Source organism: Vidua macroura, chromosome 6 (assembly GCF_024509145.1).
Source record: "Vidua macroura isolate BioBank_ID:100142 chromosome 6, ASM2450914v1, whole genome shotgun sequence".
In the NCBI taxonomy this organism is placed as follows: domain Eukaryota; kingdom Metazoa; phylum Chordata; class Aves; order Passeriformes; family Viduidae; genus Vidua; species Vidua macroura.
The window spans coordinates 17,766,831-17,793,141 of record NC_071576.1 but is presented as its reverse complement, the minus strand read 5'-3'; the positions used below and the strand labels follow the sequence as shown (position 1 = coordinate 17,793,141).

At 40.5% G+C, this 26,311-nt stretch overlaps 1 long non-coding RNA gene across 1 annotated transcript in view; it reads left to right on the top strand.

Moving 5' to 3' along the window:
* Positions 1 to 274: 274 nt before the first annotated feature.
* The window catches only part of LOC128809407 (uncharacterized), a 33,549-nt gene continuing 7,512 nt past the window's right edge, over positions 275 to 26,311 (top strand). The window contains exons 1-2 of the long non-coding RNA XR_008437711.1: positions 275 to 648; positions 1,043 to 1,170. This is a non-coding gene — a long non-coding RNA (uncharacterized LOC128809407). The remainder of the gene's footprint in view (positions 649 to 1,042; positions 1,171 to 26,311) is intronic.

Below are 26,311 nucleotides of genomic sequence, written 5' to 3'. Positions count from 1 at the left end.
TCAGTGAAAGCAATGATAGATATCCATTCACATGCATGAATTATATTAGTTGACAGCTAATCTCATAGGTACAGGAACCCTCAAAGGAACATTCTGGTGTTTCAGAACAGGCCTTATCCCAATAAAAAGATGCCAGAGAGCAACGAGAGATAAATTCCTGATTTTTTTGATAACCTTCAAAATGAAACAACTGAAGATATTAATATTACAAGTGAAATTGCAATGTTAGGATCTGTACAGTTGTTCACATCTCAGATCACCACATTACCTGCTCTTTTATTGGTGAATATCACTGCCAGGGCTCACACTGATGTGTGAGGAGCTTAAATCCCTCAGATTTCTGCTAATACTGATGGGAATTGAGGAAGCAAAACTCTCAGTCATCATCAAGGTGAGTAAAGCTGAAGTGGCTAAAGTTGCAGACAGTTCCCTCCTGCGGAGAGCAGAGGGCCCAGAGTGCTGCCCGGGCCTAGCCCGCAGCAGGGCGCGCCGCCCCCGGCGCCCGGGGCACGGCCATCACCAGGGCGCTCCCAGCCTGCCGGGGCCTCACGCTGCTGCCCGGCCTGCTCTGCCGCGGAAGGGGCCGGGGAAACAGCAGCGCGTCGTCCAAGGGTGATCAAAAAGGACTTCAGGGCCTTCACATGTTTGGTAAGGGAATCTGGGGGGGGAGAGGAGGGCTGTTGTCTCCTCTCTAGTTAAACTGAAGGCAGCAACATGGGAAGAAATGGACAAACTGAGGCTGTGGCTTCACGGCTGGTGTCATCATCAAATGTTGGGGGGTTTTGACAATGGAATGGTTCTACACAGCCCCAGGTATGCTGGCATCACATGGGATTCACCTTTCTCAGTAGTGGAAGAGAGTCTTTGCTCAGGAACTAGTGGGGCTCACTGGCGAGGCTTTGAACTAGATGTGAGGGGGTAGAGGGGCAATATGAGGCTCGTCCCTGGCAAATGTGAGAAGATAAGAAAATAGACAGAGGGAGGGACAGGGTGCTAGCAAGGGCTCTTTGCAGTGACTGAACTGTGCTGACCATACCTGCAGTCTTAGGGAGATGAGCCAGGGAGTCCTAACAGAAGACACAGGGAAACACCAGGGAAATATCTGAAAGGAGTAATTCCTCTAGGAAGGCAGCCTGGCAATCCCCAGGAGCAAGAAATTGGACAAGGAAGGTAAGAGACTGGTATAGCTGAGACAGAGTAGGCCTCTATGCAATTCTGTGTTGAATCCTGCAAAAGCAGCATTTTATTAGATGTGTCTATTATTCTCTCATTAAAATGCACATACATTGCTGTGTGCCTGTGTAACACAGGAATGTGGAAGAAAATTAGGTACTAAATAAGACACTATTAAACCTGTCTTACATTTTTTCACAATAGAAATTGTGACACCTATAACATAGAGGCCATATGCACTTATACATTCATAAACTCAGCAACAGGCTTTAAGCTTGAAACATGAAATGATCAAAAATGAAACTGGACATTTCATCTCCCATTTTAGTGGTGCCACCAAAGGAAGGAAACAAAATAATTTCAGCTCAAGTAAAAAGGTTTGTTGATGCATGTCTAGAGGTACATACTATTTTTTTCCCAAAATCCTCATAATACAACAGGGGGTTTCTTTAAAGAAAGGAAATGATGCATTTTTCAGACATGTTCTTAGTCAAACATCCAAAATTTCTCATGAAGCCTTTCTTATGTCTATATTAAACTAGAAATTTAGTTAGAATTATAATCTCATCATATAGTCCAGTTTCACTGAGAAAATTCAGGAGCAAATAGTCTTCCCTACAGCTTTTATAACATCTTACATTGCGTTATCGGCACTTCTACATCCTTCCTGTAGCACTACTTAATAAGCCAGCATTCCTTCCTGGACTAATATAGAAATACAATTTTTTTGTCAAGTGTATGAAGTTGCAGGACAGAGCTCTCATGTATCAAAGCTGAGAAATGCCTATGAGGTGTTAACAAAGTCCACTACAGCTTCCCTGAACTGACCACTAAGAGTAGGTGGATCCACCTTCTTGAGAATGGATCATAAAGGACTGGGGGATGAAGGGACTTCACTGACCATAATTGTTTTAAAGTCATTTCAGTTTAACTGGATAGGTTTTTTTTTTCCTCCCCCAGTTCCTCTCTGAAATACACATACACTAAATTTAAGATTAAAAGGCTTCCTGACTGAACAATATAGAAGGCAGGGAAATGAGCAGCCCACCAGTGGATAAAATATTAATCTTTCACTCCAAGGCTCTTGCTCATCTCTAAACAGAAGTTCCTGGGGGATGTGGGCATCTAGCATTTGCTTCCAATCTCAAATATTTCCCACAGACTCCCCAGGTTCATTCAGATAAGGGCTGCTGGAGTTAGGATAGCAGGGCTGTGCCTGGAAGTCATAGCAAGTGCAAGAGGTATGTTAGAGAAATTAGTGGAGGCAATCAGTGTATTAAGCTATCACCTATATGAACTTCTCAAGAATGTCACAAACAGAAAATGCATGCAGATCTACCAGTGAAGGGAATTGGATGTCTAACAGGAAGCAGGTGAAAATATTGAAACACTGAAGTTTCTGTCCATGTGTTACCCAAAAATCATTAAACCATCAAAATTTTGCATTTTGACAATATGGCAAATAATTTCTACTACCTGATTTACTTGTTATTCCACTCCCCCTTATCCCCCATTCACCTTCTGTTGTGGTTTTTAACCAATTTTGAAGAGAGCATCCATTTAACCAGCGCAATGAATGCTGAATTTTTATAACTGGGCATTCAAAAATCTGATGCTGGCTTAGAAAGTCTGGCTTTTAGAACAAAAATCCCAGTAGACAATGGTCATGTCTGCCTTTGTGTTTGTGCAGCATCTTTGCATGATGTGGGCTAATTAACAGGTGACATTACATCTGTGATCAAGAAATGGGGGAAAATCCTGCCTACAGGCTGTGATTACATCTGGAACAGAACACTAGTATCCCTGTGGCAGTTTTTTCTGGATTAAGGAATAAGAATAATAAGAATTGCTGTCTGGGAACCATGGAATTCATAGAGTCATGGATCAAGAAAACTGTTATCAGTGCTGACATGTTTTACACCAGTTTGGCCCTGGTCCTTCTGCCGATATATCCTCAAGGCACAGAAATTGAGCAGTGGAAGTCATGGCAAGCTTGCCACACAAGGGGAATTTCACCCTACTGCTTCTACAGTGTTTTGCTGAGAACTGCCACTCAAGTGAGAAGCTATTACTATTGCATTTACTGTTCATGAAAGCAAAGCTTGACATACTGTTTGTTAGGAAAACACAGAGTGGCTCTGAGCATAGAGCTTTTCACTGCAGCAACACCCCCCTGGGTTAAATCTAACACTCTTTTCCCTGAAGAGGATTCTCTAATGCAGCATTAGTGCTGCTGACTTCAGCAACATCTCAGCTGTCTGCTGCAAATGCAGTCATCAGCAGCAAGGCATTACATGAAGTATGAGAGACAGGTAAAGGCTGAAAGGGCAATACACATTAAACAAAATAGATTGGATATGCTGTTAGAAGAAAAGTAGCATTGATTCCTCTCAATTGCCCCTTTCCTTGAGTGGGGTGGTGAGAAGGGAGGAGTATGTTAGGTTACAAATCTGCATAAGGAATAAAAGCACTGTTTTCTTCCTATTATAGGTTAATGTTAGTGAAATAGAGTAAAAGTTCATAATAATAAAAAAAATACTGAGTTGTCTCTGTTGGTGGGGAGAGAAATGTCAGCAATATGTATCAGAAGGAATTGTATCTGGCCATTGTTTTGCCATCCCTGGCAGCAGCTTAGGGAAGTATGTCATACATAAAGGGTTCTGCAATTTCCGTACCATTTGTCATATATTCCCGTCTAGTGCTCAAAATAATGATTCTCAGTAAGCTTCCAAAAAAATCTACGTAATTCTGCTGCATCAGTTATAATTGAAACGTACAAATTAATAGCTTTTGGAATACCCTAGCTACTTAATTAATCTGGAACGCAGTTGTTATGAGTAAACAAAAAGGCACTGTTTTATAATGTTTTTCATTCTTTTTCATTAGAAAACTATAATTTAGGCAAAAATAAAAAAAAATGTAAGCAGCCTAAATTGGAACATGGTAGAAATTAAGAAATCAGTATGGTCAGAGTTAAGGTATCTCTTTAGAAAGAGCTTTCCAATGATGAGAGTCTTCACATAGTGGTGGTGCTGGTGGCACTGTAAACCATCAGAACTAAGGAGAACCTAAGCCTCTTGTCTCTTCCCAAAGAGCTTCTTTAGTGTCAGACAAGAACTTAGCTATGCAGTAAGTAATGAGAATGAATTTTACCTTCCACTGAAGGACAATATCACTCCCATCTGAAATCAGTTTTTTTCCAAAGAACAAATCTTGAGGGAATCTTCTCCAGTTTCCACTGTCCATACTACCAGAACATACTGCTCCCATTTACCTGTGTAGCAAGTGCCTGACAGAAACAAATACCTGGCTTAGGTGGCAAGGTGATGGGAGCAGGGTGGCTACAGTGGTGGTCTCTGTGGAAGGCCTGGGGCTGCCCCTTTCTGGACACAGACAGTTCCTACTGATTCCAACAGACCCACAACAGAACCTAGCTGAGCCCATCAGCGAAGCTGGTAGCACTTCTGTGAAAGCATACTTTAGAAAAGGAAAATATTGTGCAGACTTTGAAGAATGAGGAAAAAAGTGTGAGAAAGAGTCCTAAAAACACCAAGGTCAGTGAAGGAGAAAGAGGCACTCCAGGAGCTATAGGAGATACCTTCCTGCAGCTTGTGAGTTTCAGAAGAGATCATGATGGATTTGGTATTTCCCTGGAGCTCATGGAGAGGATCACACCAGTATAGATATTCACACTGCAGTATGTGGAGGATCCCAGTCCAGGGCAGGTTGATGTTTCCTGAAGTGCTGCTCCCTGTGGAGAGACCATGCTGGAGGAGGTTTATCCTAAAGGACTGCAGCCCCATGGTATGGTCTCATGCAGGAGCAAGGAAAAAGTTTAAGGAGAAAGATGCAGTTTAGAGGAGCTAGACCCGCCAAAAACCCCCACTCACTATCCCCTCTGCACCATGTGAGGTGGAGAGGATGAAGAAGAATCAGGAATGAAGCAATAAAGTTTCTAGGAAAAAGTAGGGGAAGCAGGGGAAGCTATTTTAACCTTTGTCTTTATTTCTTACCACTCAAATCTATTTTAATTAACTATAAAGCAAATAAACTTTCCCCAAGTCAAGTCTCATTTGCCTGTGATGGCAATCTCTAACTGGTCTCCCTGGCTTTATCTCAACCCATAGACTTTTCCAGTCTTATCTTCTCCCCCTCTCCTGTTGAGGAGGAGAAGTGAGAGTGGCTGGGTGGGCATCTGGTAGCCAGCCAAGGTCAACCCACCACAGAGAGTTTGCACAAATGCAATAAAGATGAGGGCACAACTCAGACTGTATTGTTCACCAAAGCTTTTTCTCTGAGTCCCACCAGTTACTTGTGTATGGATTTCGTGAAAAAGCCATAAGTCCAAGCACTAAGAATATCAATGTATAGATCAGGATTTAAAGTACAATGATGAACAGGAGTTAGCTACAGAGGGAGCAAACATCCTTCCAACAATAATGCATTTTTGTCATTCTCTACTGGAGCTGGGTCAATTTGGAACAAAAACATTCATTTGTCTTGAGTGGATTTGATATTTTCACTTTTTATAGCTTTCATTCTAGTTTTCCCTTCTCAAACAAGCATTTTATTTCACTCACTTTCTACACACATCTAAGAAAAATGGATGCCAGCAGCATACATTTTCACATGAAGCTAAATGTCAAATTGATTAAATATTTCATGCTGGCAGGAAGTGCATGCATACGTAACCAATGAAGTACCAATATAACGTGATGCCTCTGACAATCCCAAAAAAGTATAAGAAAACCTCGGTCTTCTTGTAGATGTTAAATGGCTTGAAATTGGATGCTGGGTAAACCTGACAGGTTGGGTTACTTATTAATCTAGTTGTAATCAGTTTAACAAGTATGCAAAAGATTAAAAAGTCTATGCAATTATCATTCCCCTGAGCTATACCATGTGCCTCTGCTTTGTGAGGCTGTTGTAAAACTATTCTATAATTTAGCAATTCTGAACCTACTGTCCCTAAAGAGATAGAAAAATGTATGTATCAGCAGATTTCATTTTAGTCAAGAAAGTGTAGAGAGGAGGGTCTGAATACCATTTTCAGACCTATTCTATTTCTGAAAGACAGTGAATGTTTGTGAATGTTTTAAAGCACAGAAGAATGGCAGTTCAAGCATCTCACAGGAGCTTTCAAAGCAGGGAAAGGAAAAACTCACAGTGGTGGCCTAGGAAAATAAAAAGTCTGAAGGGCTAAAATCTAAGTGCCCTTAACCACATAAACCCCAGAAAATCTCAGTACACCAGTAAGTTTGTTCCTAAACTAGTTTTTGTATATGTCCTTATTAATAGTCAATACAATCATCTTTTTTAACATCCCACATCAATTTCCATTGCAGCTTCCAAAGTATTTGCTTAATATAAATGAACATGCTGTTTAGATTATAGGTAAAAATTAAAATTTTCAAATGAAAATAAGACACTGAGTAACTAAAGAGAGTGATGAATTCTTTCCTAGATCTCTTAAGAACAGCACATGAAATAACTGATTAATCTGTACCAAGGAAGTAGGGGAATATATATTAGGAAAAAGTCTAGCTACAAGGAGAGCTAAGCATGCAAACAGCCATCAATATATTGAAATGTCCCTTATTGGAAGTATCTAAGAAGAGGGCATAAAATCACCTGCCAGAAACTGTCAGTGTTATTCATGTCCTGCATCTCCCTGTGAATCCAAGAAGAAAAGCTACCAGTGAAGGGCAACAGAGAAAAACAGACTAATGTTTTTGTATTCAACATCCTGAATCTGTAAAAAAAAAAAAAAAAAACAAAAACAAAAACCAAAAAAAAAAAAACCCACCTAATGAAATGTTAAAGATATATTAAAAAGAAAAATCATTCATCTTGACAATCTAGCCTCAACTCCTAACAGGAAAATCCTCTTGAAATCCTTTTCCTCCCCTTCAATGTAAGATAGTGAATCACACCTCAACATGCCTTTTAGTAGCAGTCGTGCCAAATCTCATAGCATTTCACAAATAATAGATAAGCCCCTGTGATACTGAGAAGAAACAACACTGTATGTGTGCACAGTTTGCCTCATGTAAACACTGCCACAGAGAACTTAGCAAATTAATTAAATGCAAGAGTCATTTCAAAAGTTGATTAAACAAGCTCTTTTTCATATGTGCATCAAGAAGGTACAATGACTTTTCATTAATGTATTAGCAAATTTTCAAGTCCTTTAGGGGACATGCTCTTTTCCACTATACATTAGAGAATGCCATTCTATCTGTTACAAAATTAATAGACAGCCATAAACCAGATTCTTTCTTTTGTTGGTTTAAAGGAAAAATATTATAACCACGTGTAAGCTGCTCTAGATGATTATTTACAAGAACTTCCAGATTCTGAACCAGCCTCTCCCCTGTCATAGCTGCAGTCTGAGCATGCTCGTGAACTTCAAATGGACTGCCCAAGAGTTAGTCTCCTGAAAATGCAGCCTTGGAGCTCCTGCTACTGAGGCTATGCAAATGTCAGGGAAAGAACAGCAAGCCCAAGGCTGGCTTGAGCAGGTATCTGCCAGGACTTATCCACTGACAATAAAAAAATCTCTGCAAAAGTCGTGGTCATGGGATGCTGGGATACTTTCCCCTCCCTCCTCCCTCTCCCAGGCACTGCGCTATTCTAATGCATACGTGACAGCTCACTGGTCAAAAGAATGGATGTGCTAAGGCAGGACATGAGCTCCAGGAATAGCTGAAAGCATCAGGGTTTTTTTCTAGTTTGGCTTCAGGACAGCAGTCCTCAGGGGGGTTCCTAGCTAACTGGCATTCACAGGAAGATGCACTGCTGCTGACACCATTTGTAGCACTACTTACAGAGATGCCAAGTCCAGACGAATACTTGATAGAGGTTTGTCTTGTGCTGGAGTGAGATTGTACACTCACTGTTGGAGGGCAGTTTGGATTTTGTTTCCCTTGCTTTTGCCTTCTCTCTCTCCTGACCTCTCTTCTACCCTGCCCTCCTCCAAATCCATCCATCTGCTGTTGTCTCTCACTTCTTTCCAACCCCGCTGGCAGCATGGGAGGTAGCACACCCCTAACTCTCTGTTCAGTTTCTCTTCTTGGCACTACCCTTCCCATAGCCCCCAACACCTGAGCCCATGTTCATGTGTGACAGGGCTCATCAATGAACTTCAGGAGAATGAAAAATTGAGCACAAGAGTATTACGGTAAGGAGCAGGAAGTACTGAGGGGAGATTACAAGTGATTGACAGGGGCAAGTCCCAAATATGGAACCCTCCTGCTTCAAGATTGGTGACTGTGTTTGTTCCAACACACTCATTGGCAGCAGAGCTATTATCAGCTTTATGAGGCTATTTATAGAGAAACTGAATACAGAGAAACCCATGAAAAATTCTCACCTTTCTCTTCCTGAAATGAGACTAAAACCAATAGATGATGCTAAAACCTGTTTCCCTAGCAATAGATTGGTAATTCTTGCTCCTGCTAAAATTGAGAGATCTAGTTCATGCAGATCTCTGCTCTGCCAAATAGGAAGCAAGTGCTTTTGGCTCAAGATCTTGAGGTGTAGAGATGACTTTATGAAAAAGAGTTCCTGTCAAAAGAAATGACCACACCATCGTTTTTCCTCATTAGGTAACATATAGAAAAACTGATATTTTGTCAGTATGGCACAAGCACCAAGGAATAAACAGCTGCTCTCTAGCTCTGTGCAGATTTCACCCTTCAGTGAACAACAGACAGATTGAATAGTGATGCTGCTATTTATCCATAATCTTCTTTTTACATACTAAACCAAAAATTTTCATTACATCATTATGTGTTTTGTATGAAACAAGTTGTTTAGTTTTCCTCAATAGGAAGTTTCCCAGGATTCCAGCAACATTTATGAAGAGTCTGAATCTCCCACCACAGGTTTTCAGTGTGTTCCTCTTCAAAGTACTCACAGGATGATCTAGGGTCAGGGATTTTCCTGGGATCTTCCATATATTCTATCTCACAGATTCAGGAAAGAAATTCAGCCAAGGGTCTCATGGCCAGACCAAATAGTCAAGGAAACCTAAGTCTTGGAATTTAGCATAAGAAGGCCTGTGTACAAAGGGAAGGACTTTCTTATTAAAAGAAATATAGTGGTAAAACAATCAAGTGGCAGAGACAACAAATCAGTCTAACTACTGATTAGGATCTATAGGAAAATACTTTGAATTCAAGCAAGTCTCATTAGCATTTCAATTAAGTGATAATTTCTCAAATTTTCTGTGCAACAGCAATAAAAGTGGATCTTTCCATGTGGCAATGGTCAGAAATCTTGTAAGAAGCACATTGCTTGGGCTGGTTTTTAGCTCACTGAAGCTATACTATTTGCATAACCTGAGGATCCAATCTCTTTCATGGTCTTAAGTTCTTATACACATTAATACTCTTAGTCAAAGTGAATGAAAGCTTCCCAATACTTTAAAAACCTCTTTTGGAACAGGATGAAGAATACATATAAGACAGGTAGGACAAAACTAATCTGTGCAAAAAATACTTTTCACAAGGAAGAAAAAGTTGCTGTTTGAAACACATTTATTCATCATAAGCATTTTTATATCCTCTTATTCTAAATTCTTTATAATACACAAATTTTTCTTCTACACTTTCAGTGTGTAAGTCAGCAGAAACAACCCTTGTCTCATTTCTTTGCTTGGCTGTAACTTGGAATACATCCCATTCATCTGTCAATACAGATGTGGTCAAATCAACCAGTGCAGCCTCGAGAGAATCTGCTGATCCCAAACCAGATATTAACTGAAAATTCTCCTGGCTCCAATAACCGTATTTGCCTATAGTTCCCTTAACCATAGCACATCCTCAGAAACTTAGAATACCCTAGAATTTCAGATACCTACTTATATTTATCTGTTTTATTCTCCAACTAAGTCACACTCAAATTATATAATTCAGTTGCCCATACCACTACCAAGTGAGAGGTTATGAAATAAGTGAACTGGCCTTAAGATGTTCTTCAGAAGGGCAGAAGTCTCCCTTAGGTTTATTATCACATATACCAGGCCTATACAAATACATCAGCTACCTTAAAGCCCCTTAAATGTCAGCAGATGCTTATTTTTATAAAACTGAACCAACAACAAAAAAAAAAAGTCTGGTAGCAATGAGAAATTCAGGTCACAAAGTTACATGTCAGTATGTCACTGTAACCCAATAAACAGACTCTTTCCTATGAAGACAAATTAGGCTGTAGGATCATGAAGAGGTGACTGAGTTTGTTTCTGCAGTTGTCATGATTGCTGCTACTCAAGGCCTCTCTGCCCAGGCCTTTCTTGTGCAATCCAAAGTTAGCAATGTTAACATTTAAGTAATCAGTGATAGATCTGGGTTAACCTAGAAGAACATCTTTGAGATGTTCCTGCTGCTTCCTGCATTTCACCTGGGACCTTCTGCAGTACCATTTCTTTCATAATTCTTTCATCAATGAGGTCTTTCACACACAGTAGCTAGTGACTGTCTTTTGTTTCTCTAAGATGAAAAGCTGAAATTTGAGAGGTTAAAGGCCCTGGGCAAGCTGTTAGTATGCATTTTCTGTTTTCAAATCACACTAATATTATTATATTGCAGTATCAAGTAAGAAATAATTCAAACACCCTTCAACAACATATCACTGAATCTTCAAAAACTCAGTGGCACAAGTTTCAAGTGCCAAAATCCAAAATCCTCATCCAGTAAAGTCAGTGGCATGTTGTTTTTTTCTTCCTAGGGAAGAAAAGATGAGTCAGTCCTGCTGAGATATGAACATATGGCTCTAACAAACCTAGGTACTCAAAGCCTGGTGCTTAAGGCACTGTGATGATCCTGTAGGGCAGTGATACCATAATAACTTGTATTGCTTTCTAAGATTTTTTAGGGTGTTGTCTTTTGTCATCCTCTGCTAGCAAAACAGTCTATTGTCTTCAGCAAAAAAAAAAGTATCACACAGTCTTGCATAATACACAGATTACCAGAAAAAGAACTGACGCAATTTAAAGATCTACGAAATGCATCCATTTGGGGACAAAATGGAGGAACAAATGGAAGAACCATTAAACATGTTTCTCCAATGAAAGATTAGTCAAATAAACAGATCATCATCTAAGATAAATACTTAATTCATGAGATAAAAATAATTTGTAGTATGTCCATGAGATTATTTATAATGTGATTTAGTTTGGGTCACAGAAGAAGACCTTGATACATACCTGAGGCACCAATAGAGAACACAAAGATATTTCAGGGATTTTTAAAATATGAACTATGATATATGCTTACTTTTAAAAGTCAGAAATAACACCATGTGCTTGAAAACAGTGAATTCTAGTTGAAGGTAGACAAACTCATCTTTATGTCCACACATTTATTTTCTTTTCACAGCATTTTCAGCCTTACCACAGGTACACTCTGCTCATTCTGTATTTTTTGCACTTCTGCCAGCAGATCTGACCCTGTCACACTTTGTACCCACTCTTTTGTAATCTATTGTAGCAGCTGGAACAGTGGCACTCCACAATCCATATTTCCTGAAGCAACTTATTTTGTCTCTCTTTGTTAGGTCTTTACTTCTTTTCAAATATCTTCTAAAATTTCAAATAGCAAACTCTCACAAAATGCTAGAACTAAGTATGTCTGGATTTCAAAAAAGAAATTGAACCACACCCAGATTTTGCAACTGATTACTACTCCTGTTCAGGACTCCAGATCCTAAGCGCAGCATGTTTCAAGCCCCTTCATATATGCTGTATCTCACACCTCTTGTCACAACAACAGCTTCTAGCAGGATGTTCCCTTTCCATTTTAAAAGCAGAAAAATAAAATTAAGCCAGGCTTGTGCATTCTCTTCCACATTTTTATTCCCTCATATAGGTTTCAATAACAGATTCTATCACCCTACTAGCTTTCATTTCAACTTCCAACACCATGATATACCCACACTGATATTTCTACCCTAACCTCAAAATTGCACCATTGTTCTCCTATGCTCATCATATTTTAGGACAACTGGATAGCACATATTAACACATGTACTTGAGACATTTTGCCAACAGTAAGATTTGTAATAGCATATGGATAGATTAGCAATTAAAGAAAAAGATGAAATCTGAATTCTTGGTTTCAGCATTCCCAAACCAAGGAAACAGTCCCTAAATACTGTGACTCATTAACATGGTAAGAGATACATAGTTCAATTTTGAAGTGTATTTTTGTTTAAATACTCTGAGTTGATATTTGATTGAGAGACAAGCAGTCCAGAAAGTATGTTTGGAGAATAATAGTGATCCATGGACTAAAAAGGATTGGTACTACCACCTTGAAGTACAAGGTTGTAGGATATATGCTATTCTCACCTGTTATTTTATCTCATTGAGGTAACCAGTGAGAACTGTATGGCACATAATTTATGAAAGTCAGCAGGTTGATCTTAGAGCATGTTTCCCATTACATTATAGACAAAAAACAGAAGTATAACCAATGTCTCGGGAATTGGGATATAAGCAGCTTCTGTTTGACAAAGGCCAGGTCCCAGGATGTTTTTAACTCCTACAGAAAACAAAGACCAGAGATATTCCTATGAAAAAGGTATTTTAAAAGGTATTATTTAGCCTTTTGCTGAATGTCACTTCTTTTACATAAAACTTCTATATAAAAACAGAAAAACTGTTCAGCATTCATATTCTCTGCTTTGGCCTTTGCTATTACACTGAGGTTATTATAAAATAAAGGTTAGGCACTTGCATCACACTGAGGTCTTTAATAATCTACCTTGAATACTGGTATGTTGCTTATCCCTTTCTTATGTCGAACTCCTCATTTTTCCCTTCCCATTTCACTCCAGGTACTTACCCTATCTAGAGCACAAAATCTAGGGCCTCTGTTTTCCCAGTAATTCCAGGCATTCTCTTACTCTTAACTTAGTAACCTGCGGCAACAACACAGTTCTTTAAAAATGAAAAATTGCATTTTGCTCACACTGAAGTGAGTGGTAAAAGTCCTAGCTCTGGATTAAATAAAGAGGGTAAGAATTAAACTGTACTGCCATCTATATGCACTCTTCTGTCTGAAGCTGATATAGTCCACACATTAGCTACATAAATCCACATAAATGCCAAAAGCTGAACCAAAACCTGCCCAATTACAACTGGTATCATATATCTTCATCCCAAGAGCAAACTCCATCACTTCAGGTAGCATCAGTTTTTTCAAGACTTGCCCAAGGGACATTTCTGTCCAAAAGCCATTAACAGATTACTCTTGTACATACACAGCAAAAAAGAGCATTGGTATTCTTCACTGAAATCATAATCCTGTCCTAACCTCTCCCACTGGTGACAATTCTATTGCTCTTCCTATCTTAGACTTACAGCTTCCTATTGCCTTGGATTTTTTCATTCCCTTCTCCTATACTACAGATGACATCTTAATGATACCCTAGCCTCCATATTTCTTACCTTGACTAGAGTTCAGTCTTCCTTCACTACTCTAAGAAAGCTACTGTCAAGTCTTTTGCTCTGCCACTTTCTTACTACTAATTTTACTTTTCTGAATCCTTTGTTTTACCATTACCAGGGCACCCTAAAGACAAAAATGACAAAACTAATAGCTGTCTGCTGTCTTTCTTTCTCTCCTCCTAAATCAATTGTATTGTTCTATCTTTTACCACACTGGCACCCACAGTATTCATCTGTCTTCTTTGCAGGTTCCACATAGTCTTCAGTAAAGTTCTGATTTTTTCATTCTCTTCTATTTGTTTTCCAAACTCTTCAAATTTTCCACTTTACTGTATTTGGCACTATTGTGCCTACACCATGCGCTTCCAGGAGCATCCTCCTGTTTGTCCAGTTTATATCCTCCTTCAGATATCTCATTTAAATAAAGTCCCTGCAGTGTTCTACAATCCATACTTATTAGGCACAGCAGAGTCTCAGTCTATCAGATGGGTGGGTAAGTAGCCAATATGACTTTGTGGCACAATTAGCACAGGGTCAGTAGCCTCTGACCATGGGTCACTGGCAGGGATCAGACCTACTTTTTCACACATTACATCTTCCCAGAACAGTCTTCATCTACTGAGCTAGTAACAACCAACTTGCTAGTGCAGAAAGATATTGTCTAACTCACAGTTGCATTCTACTCCTTTTTACATATCTCCTTGAAAACAGAGGACAGAAACAACATCTTTATTCTACTCATCTATGCCTTTCTAATCAAGTTTACCTTCTGCATTGGTCTCTTCAAACAAAAGAACAAAGATAGGAGGTACTGCAGCAATTTGTAAAAATTCACCAGCATCATCAGTTTAATTTGTACTGAGTACAGATGTTGAAGATTTTTCAAATAGTCATTAAGGCATGGTCCATTCCTGATACCTGCATGAAGGCATTTGAGACTCAGCTCATTGTCCCACACATAGGTGTCCAATGCTGCCTGAGGTCCCTCAGGTCTGAGAAATCCCAAGGCCAGTGACAAAGGACCTATGGAAGATTTGAGCTTCTCTAAAGCAGCAGCTGGGGAATATCAAAGGTGTTCAGATACTTCTAATGGGAAACCCAATTGACTTCAGTGTCTGTAAAGAAGCATAAATTATACTAGTTTCCTCTAGTTGCAAAATGCAGAGACAACCTTATTTCTTAATTGATGTGATCTGTATATGATGACAGGCTGTTTTGCTCCCTCCTAATTGTTTTAGCATTTAATTGCAATGCCTAAGCTCTTCTTTCAATAGCAGATTTTAGATTGCTCTAAACAAGTTAATTATATTTCACAACACCCATGTGCATTAGGGAAGTATTAATATTCCTGTTTTCCAGTCTAGGAAAAAGGGAAGACAAGAAAGGGTAAGTGGCTTCCTGAAGGTTAAACAGTTAGTCAGTAGGAAATTTGGAGAGGAACTCCAGATTCTCAACCACAGCTTGAATTTCCCACAGACCATTAAATCCCATGCTAAATGTAAATATGGTAATAAATACGTGATTTTAGAGTTTCAAACTGCAAACAGTGCATTTGTGAAAGGATGCAGGAACTTGAATGCAAACTTCAGAGTTCCAAAACTTTAGTGTTGAGGTAAACATTGAGCTGGATATCCAAAAGGCTCTGACAATCCATATCACTACAATGACAGCAGAAACTGCAGGCACAAAGGAACAAACAAGACTGGATTCCATTTGCTCCCTGCTACGAGCATCACAAGACATACTTCCCTTGAAAAAGACATCTCACACTCACCCTAAAAGACAGTCACACTTGGGGATAATTTCTAAGCATATTTGAAACTGTCTCATCTATTTTTTTTCCCCTACAAAGAAACATCAATTTTAAGCAGATAATTTTCAGGAAAAAAGTTGATATTGCTGTAACGTCCAGATGTCTCAGACAGGATAAGGGACACACTCTGTTTTAGGTACTATATAAAACTATATGTGCGAAGATGTTATGAGCTAATTCAAGCACAGAAAACAGGTGGGTGTAACAAACAGCAGGAGGACTGCAAGAAAGGAGAGATATGAATAACAATTATGAGAATTGAAGTCTTCATATGCTGCTAAAAATCCAATCTTATATCCTGGAAATGTACACCAAATGTGAGAAGCGACAATAAGAGATTGGCAGATCAAATGTTTTCTGATTAAGTACATATATGCTGATTCCACCAGTAACACAGTGGAATTGTGCAAGCTTGCTTTTTAAAATGTAAGGCCAGGTACTGTGATATCCTTTACTCCTACCCAATATGTCCAGTGCTCCCTAAAACATTCTTGAAGTATCTGCTTGGGGTTTTTTTTTAGTAATTTCTTACCTACCCTATTCATCCACTGAATATAAATTGCATGGGGTCTAATCAACATATATCAAATTCTAGGACATATTTCACATTGGATTGCAAGGCCAAGTTCCAATGACTTCTGTGATTTAGTTTGATCTGTTTCTTGAGGGGTTAATATAGTTTGTTTGCCTGATGTAGTATGGGAACTTCACTGTAGGAATTCAGACTTAACACTTCAAGATTTATGAAATATTTGGTTTATCTAGAAAATACACTCCACATTTACATGTAACACAGAGAGAGATATACTTGATGCCCAAGACACATGAAGATAATACACAACATGGTAAAATCACAGTTTCTTCTCCAAGCCCTGCTTGGACCAGTTTAATGGCTAGGAAATCAGCCTCCCATCACCTGTCTGTCAGACCATTCTTCATGTCAATTATTTTCTTTTAAACACCTTCTCTCCACAAAGTCTTTCTATGGTATATTGATCTTTGCTGATGCAAACTGAGAATACCAGTTCTATGCCAGAAGAGAGTCACCAGCAGCTCCTAATCTATTTATCTGTGTAAATATTTATAGTTTAGTCAGCATTATGGAGTTGAGCATTAATTCATTTCAATTACTATTATTCTGACCTGGGTTCAAACCAGCAATATCATCAATTCCAAGCCAGCCATATCTCCAAAAAAAGATTCCCAACCTTTAGAAATGTGTCTTGCCTGGAATAATCAAGTCTAAACAGTCTTTGAGATGCCACAGCTCTCACTTATGTCCTTGGGCTGCTAGCTTTCTTGCCAGGAGCATCAGTTGATCCATTCCAAATACTTGTTAGCCCAAGTTATCACAATTCCTACTAGACAAAAGTATGGAAACTGCATGTTCTCTGGCTGACAACTAGAACAGTGCACAGTCATAAAACACCCTCTGAAATGAGCCTGGTAATTAGAGTGTGAATGCTAACTGGACATGAGCTGTGTCTAACTTAGGACTCTTTGCATCCCTTCACCACCAACTTTCTACACATTGATTGTTGTATCTGAGAAAAGATACTTCAGCTCTTCATTCCAGAGATGTCACATAGGATGCAAAACATAACATCATTCTTGTACGTGCAGAGAACTATATATAGAGACTATATATGTGATTGTAAATCAAATTCATTTTAGAGATTTTAGTTATTTCACATAGATCATTGCTTACATTTATATCTACATAAATATATTTTTGTTTCAAAAATAACAGAACTCTGATCTACTTTGTCTTCTACACACATAATTCTTTAGTGGAACTATGTGAGTACAATTTCAGTGCACTGTTCCTCTGTTGGTAAAAGAATTGGGACTTTGACAGCTTTTCCTTGCCAAAATTGCCTTTTTTCCATTACACCAAATTTTATCTATTTTCTGAATCTCTTGGAGAATTAGAAAATAACTTTTTTTGCTTTGTTCTTGGCAATACATCAGCATCCTTTCTGTCTATCTAACAAAGTCAATACACTGAGGGGAAATAACTGGTAGGATTGTGAAGTTTTTAGCAGGCAGAGAGGAAACCTGCTGGGTTTGGGGTCTTTTAACTGCTACAGTACTCTGTGGTTTTATCACATCAGTAAATTGTGGCCAACCACCTGTTGGATCCATATGCTTTAAAGCTGATTGCCAAGCAAAGGAGTTGCACACAGAATGAATGCCATCCATACATCCTCCTATGTGCCTTGTCAGAGAAAAAAAAAAAAAGCAGAGAGATTTTTGTATTAAAAGACATTTTGCAATTCATAAAATGGATTTAAATTAAGCTGCAGCAAACACACATTTAGAAAAGCACCTGGGTAGACCAAGTTTTCACCACAAAGAGTTTAGACCTTAAGATAAGGAATATACTGTCATTTAAATAATCAAATCTCTGTTAGCACTACCATCCGTGTGTTCATTAGAAGATGAGGGCGGAGGAGGCTGATGTTTCGATTTCAGCCTTCACCTAATTGAAGATGTACTAAGGCTTAAACTAAACCTGAATTGTGTGTGCAGCAGATTGTTCTGCTGTATTCCTTCTATAACTAATGTTTCTAATGTTTCATTTTGTAAATGTGAGGATATGGAGAATGACAGGCAAATTGACCACTAAAACCAAACCTGTGGAATAAAGAGGAATAATCAAAGCCCGTGTTATCACTTCATAATTCCTGCAACCACTGCTGTACAGCAAGTGGCTGCCAGCACTTCTGCTGCAAACCTGAGCAATGGCTTCAAGTTTTTCTGCTCCTGTACCAATGCACAGAAATATGACACACCAGTGTACAAATTACCAATAGAGTTTTTTCAGTCACTTCTGTAGGATGCAGATGAACCTCCTCCCCATGTCAGGCAAGGAGAGTATTTGACTATGGTTTATTTTTAAATACTACTTGGATCATCTTATTGAAAACCACTGCACTGGCGTAAATCTCATTCCACCATCACACAAACACATTCCCTAAGATTGAGTCCAAATGTACCTATGTAGTTAATCAAACTATCCACTTGGGCTGATCAGCTGTTAATAGGACACAGTAAAGAGTGTAAAGGTCCCTTTGGGCTCCCTCCTTTAATGTGTCATTTAATACCATCCAGACTAAAGGTCTGTCCACATTAAAGGTGATATTGCTGCGGCATTCTGCTCCTGCCAACAAACATGTGCCATCAAGGAGCCCTGAACAAGCACTCACATCTGTGTCCACTCCTGTACCACCCATTTAGCAGAGACAATGATCACTAGAAACAACAAAGGAGCCACTGATAAAACAAACAATGCTGTGAGCCAGAGATCACTGCCATGCCAGCCAAGTTTTCCTTGAAAATACTCAAGAAAAAGGGAGAGGGGGAGGCAAGAGAGATATCAAATACAAAACTGTAAAACTTACACCTAGAAGAGGTTTTAGCCATGCAGCCGCCCAACCCCGTATCTCAGTAGCATTTTCTAATGCACTGCTATAGGATTGAGCAAGAAAGACTGAGCAGTGCTCATGGCAAGCAAACATCAAACGCCTCCTCCCATTTGGAGTCACATAGTCTCCTACGAGTCAATAGACACAAGGAATAATAATAATTGTTATTACAGTAGTAATGATAGTAATAGAGAATCACCAACCTTGAGGATCCCAGTTCACCTGCTTTCTTGGAGTCTCAATTGGAAATTTCATCGCTTCCTTTTTGCAAAGGGAGTAAAAAGAATTAAATAAATTCCCAACCTTCCTGTCTGATGCTGCAGTCAAACAAATTAATTTCAAATTATAGGGAGCCTGCGCTGTTTGACAGAGGGAAACTGGTGGTTGCCAAGGAAAGAAATACACAAATAAATCGAAGAAGGTGGGGAGGGGCGGGCAGGGGAGTGGAGTGGAGGGGTTGGCAGGCACCCCAGCACAGAGAGGGGTATAAGGGATGGACTGAGGACAGAAGAGAATCTGGAGGAGCAGGAACGGAGCAGACTGAGGTAGGCAGCGGGTCCAGGGTGCTGCTGGCTCCTGGGGAGGCTCCCGCAGCTGTTTCGCCCCGTCCACCTGCAGATGTCAGGGTGGCGGGGTCCCCGCCGCAGCGCGGCCCCTCTGCTGCGCCCACCTGAGGGGGACCCGGGCTGGAGAGAACGCAGGCTTGCAAGGATCGGGGAGTCGTCCAGCCCCCCACGCCCCCAGAGACACCTCCCACACGTGCACAAGCTCCCTAGCCTCAGCCATCCCCCAAAAATGAGCGCACCTCAGTTCAGCCCCGGGCACTAGAGGGGTAGCAAAAGTCAGCCATGGGGCGTGAGGCGCAGCAGCATGGCTGGGGCGAGGCTGGGGACCACCCCGGCTCAATGCAGCAGCAGCCTGGCTCGCCCAGGAGAGCGGAGCAGGAAGAAGAGAAGGAGGAGGAGGGAGCCACCCTATAGCTTTGGAGGGAATTCACAGAGCCCCTCTCTGCACTGGCATAAAAAGGGGGTGGGGAGAGCCTGCGAGTCCCTTTGTAAGAGGCAGTGGCGGGTGCCTAGGGAGGGGGCAGGCTCCGGCTGGTACTCACGAGGTATCCTTCCCGGGAGGGGAATGCAGCCTTGTTTGGCGGAGTTTGCAGCCGGAGACACGCTCGAATAAGCTACGAGCAGCAGTAGCGGCGGCGGCAGCACATGGCAGGAGTACGGCAGCATCCAGAGGCTCTGCAGCGCAGGGGGAGGGGAAGGGCAGGGGATCGTCCGAGCCCCCTCAGGCTCTGGGGACCAGGACCGACCGGGTACCCCCAAAGCCAGGGGACCCCTTTCTGTCCCCGATCCGTACTGTGGACAGGGACAGACACTTTGCGTCGAGGCAACGCCTGGCACAGCGGGGCTGTGAGATGTGGCCAAGCTGCAGGGAGGGGGCAGGAGGCTGGAGGCCCCTCGAAACTGCCCTAAGCTGTCAGGGGCATTCGGGGAAACGAGGACACTTGTGCAATTACCAGGCACTTGCTTCTTTCCAGATCTGCATTCTCCCTCCTCTTCCTCATTCTCCAGGCTTTTCCTCAAACCCAAAACAGGCTAGTAACACCAGAAAGGTCTCCAGTTCCACTTACAATACATGCCCCAGCTCCCCTCCCTTAGCCAGGAAAACAAAACCCCAGCCCCTCTGGGGGCCTGAAGGAAAACTGTGCGAGGTTAACCCTGTCCTGCCTATTCTCTTCCACAGTGGAAATCAACTCTGTGTGTGAAGGGGATCATCTATGGGGGATGGTTTAGTGGACAGATCCACAAATCCTCATATATCATGGTCAGAGACCCATACCAGAATCAGTCCAGAGGTCCATAGATCTTTCAAATTGTCAGGAAATGTGGTTGGGATCTAAACCTGGTGCCTGTGATAATTTGTGCCCTGCTTTTTTCCCTGTACTTTTTTTTCTGAACTGCCCTTCTTCTGTTTTTCTTTTCTATCTGTTGCTGGAGGTTAGCTCTGAGCTAACCTCGTAAGACCAAAAAGGAGAAATCTGCCCTGGTGAAGAAAAAAAAAAACAAACCCAAAGCAGTCCAAAATGTGTGACTGTCCTCAGGAAACTCTTACTGTGAAGATTGGCACACTCTTTTCACATCCACATTGTGAAACTTTTTCCTAGTCTTTGTTCAACCCTAAACAGGAAGAGGAAATCAGTACTGGGGAATCCACACTTTCGTTTAGGGGTGGTGTGCAAGGTCCTGTAAAGCAGCATGTAGTTTGAAGAAACCAGATGGAAGTAATGCAGCAAGTTTTCTCGGGGGAGGTGCTAGGAGTCTCTCCTTCCCCTAATCTGTGCACCCCTGTGGCTCTTGCTTTGTGCTGTACAGGAGGAGGAGGGAGAGGCTGCTCTAAGGGAGGACATGGTGAGAATGATAATGAGCCTGCTCAGTCAGACTTGAATTTGAGATGATTGCAATGATGACATCAGTAGCAGAAGGTATTTCCTTTGCAAGCAAACCACGATGCATTCTGAACACACTTCAGGATTTCTGTTGATATTACTTCTGCAAACTGAGTGGGAATAAAAGTGAGGATAGGCTTTGCTAACTGTGCTGTGTAATTGCTTGAATGATGGTTACAGTAACCTAAAAGGCTTCAGAAGCTTTCTGAACCCCCAACAAGACCAGTTATCAAATATGTATCAATAAAGAGTAATTCATTTATTTATACACACACATGTATAATATATATATATATGCGTGTAAATAACTTTTCCCCAGCATGCAAAAGTTTCCAGCTTACTGGCATCTTCCTTGTATATTACCAGGGAAAACCTAACATAAAGACAAATTGACAAATTTTACTCAACTGTGTCACCCTAACCCAAGCACTACCCTGTCCCTCTGCCATAACTATCAGCAGTTAACTGATGAAGTGTGTATTCTGCCACAAGACACCTGTTCACTGAGAACTCACCTAAGATAACCAAACTGAAGCAGTCCACTGATAAGCTGACATCATTAAATTCCTGCTAAGACATGCAAGAGTCTATAGTCTGGAGGTGAATTCTTCAGGTTTAGTACCAGAAACACATCCTGATTGTTACTGGCTAAAGAAGAGGAATTGTCATGAAAATGACATGATAGAGACATCTTACAATTGTCTGACTTACTGTAAAACTAAATAGATAATAATGACACAATGCCATATTCATGTTTCTTGTATTCCCTTAATGTTCCCATATTCCCAAAAAATGTCTGTAAGCTCTACATACTTGCTCTAGCTATATGACTGAAAAACCTTGTGGCAAATCAGTTGTGGTCTATCAGGTACATAAATGCATGACATCATATAATTGTTTTGCAATTTTTTTTAACCATATTATGATCATGGAAAACTTGCTCAATTATTTCAATGCCTCAAATCTTTAATTTTATTGACTGGACCAATTTATTCCCAAAGTAACTAATTTAAAATCAATGGGGTTACTCCAGAGATAAATTTGGCATCTTTCACTGACAGCACAGCTGCTGCATAGAAACGTAACTATTATCTTATGCAAATAAAAGGCCTTTCACCCCTCAGTGATGTCATATTCTTATGACAGGGAGAACTGGTGCCTTGAAGCTATAGTGTTTCAAGCTGTTACTCTGTCAACTTTTATAAGCTAAGTGGATTCAGTAATGTTTAATGTTTAAATGAAAGATCACCAAGAAAAAGAAACCTATTTTAGTACCTGGATAAGAATTTTCAGGAAGTTCTTACTTCTCATTCAGGGTTTATTGTTCAGACTTAATGTTCTCAGAGCTGAAGATAGTTGAAAATCAGTGCCTTACAGGACAGGGACTGTGACAGTCACAACACACAAGAAAAAAGGCCTTTTATTACAAGCCATCTCATTGAAAAAAGAATAAAATGCTAAGTGCCCTTTTACTGTTCATTAGTAATATGGCATGAGTGATTTGGAAGTGAATTTGATGTACTTCAAAGAAAGCCATAGAAAAACAGATTAATAAATACCTCTTACAGTTACTTAAATCTAGTGAGCAGGAATGGAAAAATGACTTGATCCTTGATAACAGATAGAAATCATCTGTAGCTTGTGTGTTCCATTTCTTAGATGCTCTGAAGAAATGAGATAGGGCTAGATGGAAGTCTAGACAGTCTTTGTGTCATCACTAACAATGCACTCATTTGTCTATATAACTATTCAGTTTATGGTTAACTATATAGTTGTTTGAAATCTGGTATTTCTAATTGTGAAGATTATTCTTCATTCACTTTATTGCCACAGGAATGCTGTTATTTACACTGAGACCAAGAGAGCAACTCAGGTGAATTGCATCCTATTCTTTATATTCTATTGACCCATTCTGCAGTAGTATTAACTTGGACATGATCCAATGCAGAATCCTTTTATAATTTCTTTATTTTCCAGGAAGGTTTCTGTCAAGGAGAACATTTAAAGCCTCCTCTTTAGGATAACCTGAAAACTTCTTGTTCAAATAGTTTTCAGAAGGTTTAGTGTCATTAGGAATCAGAGAGTTAACTAAGAATCACAACTATGCAAGGAAAGGTAATGTGTTATTTTTATTGTCTTTTATTGCATGGAGTTTCTTATCACTTTTTAAGTTACATCATGCAGAGCCATGTTTTCCTTATTTCATGGATTAATCCTCAGAACAGAAAATTTACTCATTGGCAGAAATGGTTTCAGTGAAAACAGTGAATCTGCCTGAGGAAACTACACATCAGCAATAAACTGTACTGGGATGGTACCACAGCCTGTCTGCAGTTCCTTTGGCTAGTGACACTAAACAGAATGCACTATGATTCTGCTTCTCACATCCTAACACATCAATCATCTAAGTGCCAAAAGAGGACAGAGGGTACTTGGTTCACAGTTTGTAATCATCTTCACCATTCTTGGCTCTTTTCTGGTACCCATTCCTCATTAGCCAGACTCCAGCTTTCAGACACCTTTTATATCAGTCCCTTTGTATGGCCAGCAGGGACTATAGTGTAGTAGTTCCCTCACTTTTTTGTTCTATTTGAAAAAGTACACGCACATTATTAGTGTATTAGTATATTGGAGGGGGTTTTTTTCTCCTTGTAAGAAAATATTAACTAAAGCTGCAGAGTACTGAGTCTGTCTGAACCCACTTACATCTGTTTCACATTAGTTTAATTTGACTTCAGTTCAATTACTCCTGCATCATACTCATGAGAGAATTACAATCTGGCTCTCAGTTTTTTCCATGATGTCCCTGAAGAATCCTCATAAGATCAAAGGCTGATATCCGACAAAAATAACAAGCCTGATTAATAAGAACAAGCCACCAAGTTCATTTTAAGCAGTACTATTCTCTTCCCAAGATTTCTTACTTGATAGATACATGAAACTCTATCTTAGCCAGTTGATAACTTTCCTCCATATTGAGCAGGAAATTTGGGAGTTAGCTTCCGAAGATCCCTCAATTTCTTTGCCATTAACACCAGTAGCAGAGCTACGAAAGGAAGGGCGGTGGCAGGCGGCAGGAGCCAGCCTAGCCAGCTTTCAGAACCATGGACAGGGACAGCCTCTGCCACCCCGGCCGTCCGTCATCCACGGGTCCCACGGCGCCGGGGCTGGGAGCGCCCGGGTCTGGCTGGGGAGGGGAAACAGGGCTGTGAGCCCGCTGGGCTTGAGCGTCCACGCCCCGTGGGAGAGTCCCGCCTGCCAAGGCAATGCAGTGCCAGTGCAATGGCACTGTCACTTTGTGAAAGAACGCAGCAGCAGGCACGGAGGAAGAGTAGCACACAAAATATCCAGAAAGGGAAAATGAGAGGCAGCAGAGGAAAGACGATTCAATATCAGGAGCATAGTGACAGAAGTATGGGCAACCATGTTAGTGGTGAGGTCAGAAGGGAACAGGAAAACCCCAACACTTGAAATACAAATGAAAGCTCAAAGAATAAATGGCTTTGATATGAGAAGGTAAGGATAAATAGGTGGGACAGACTCCCTAACTTGAATACAGAATGAGGGATAAATGAGTGGAAGAAATATATTAAACCAGACCTTCATATGCAAGGTGCAAAACTGCACTGCTTGAGTAGAAAGGAAAGGAAAATAGAGCCAACCCCACCACCCTTTTATGTATATGCTTGTTGCCCTAACGTTTCTTTGTTTAAAGCCTTCAGATATAAGAAATAAACCTACAAAGCTTTGCACTTAGAAGACACAGAGATCTTGGGCAAGAGTTCAGATTATTTTATGTGTTGCTGCCTAGCCTGCATATTTGCTTGATACTCAGCAGCTTGTTACTCAGTAGAACAAATGCAGCTACATGGAAGAACGATTATCTTGCACCCTGACCTTACCTCCCACAGACCTGTCAGTGGCCTCATCAGCCAGTGGGGCAGTATCAGGGGCCATCCACACCAAAGACATTAGTGTTGGTCTCAGAAGCATTGTCTTACAACCCATTTTGACTGAAAACTTCCACATTTCTTAGAATTAAGTATTCCACTAACGGCAGCTGTTCCTTTCAGTGTTTTGCAATGCAATATATCATATCAGCAGCCTATTAAATGTGAGGATTAATGCAGCTATAGAACAGTTGAAGTAGGAAGGAACAGTCTGCACAAACACCATTCACTGTGACCAGTCTTCCTATCGCTTTCAGTTGTGCTGAAAGTTGTGTATATTTCAGTTGTGTATATTTCTTTTCTTCTCTCAACAGCAAGGGAAGAAAGAAGCTATACTGAACATTTGAAGGGCTGACTACAACTCTTGCATTAATCCTCATCACTTTTACAGTACTCAGAAGAGCTTTACTACTTTCTAAATTCAGTAACATATTTCTCACGTGGCTCGAGTAGTAAGAAGCAGTTCCCAAAATGTGAAAGCAATGGAATTGAGATTGGAGTTGTGGCATAAGGAATGAGATGAGACTTTCTATTGAGTTTCACTCCCAACACTGCCCCACATTTTTCCTCAACCTTGTAGTCCAGGAGATGCATTTTTTCAGCCAGATGTAGAACTTTTGCAGTCACTAGTTTAGCCATTGTTCAGAAGGTTAACACTGGGATTTGCCTGTGTCCCCTTATCTGCACACCTTTGCCACCTTCAGTGCAGGAGCTCTCAGGGGAAAATTACTTTGAAACAGGATGCAAAATCAAAACAACAAATTATTATTCTGTGGTAGGAAGAGTGAGGGCTGTGTTCTGAGTGTAAGTTAGAAACCATCAATATTAATACTAGGAACAGTGTGTCAGGCAGTATAACAATCATGAAATCAGCTCATGACTGTCTAAATATACTCACAAGTAAAAAGCTATTTCTGCATTTCTGAAGATGCATAGTCTAACAGTGGGTGCATCCCAATTTGAGTTTCTACACAAATTGTGCATACACATGCATCTATAGTCACAAAAAAAAAATCCCAAAACCAACCAACCAACCAACCAACCAGA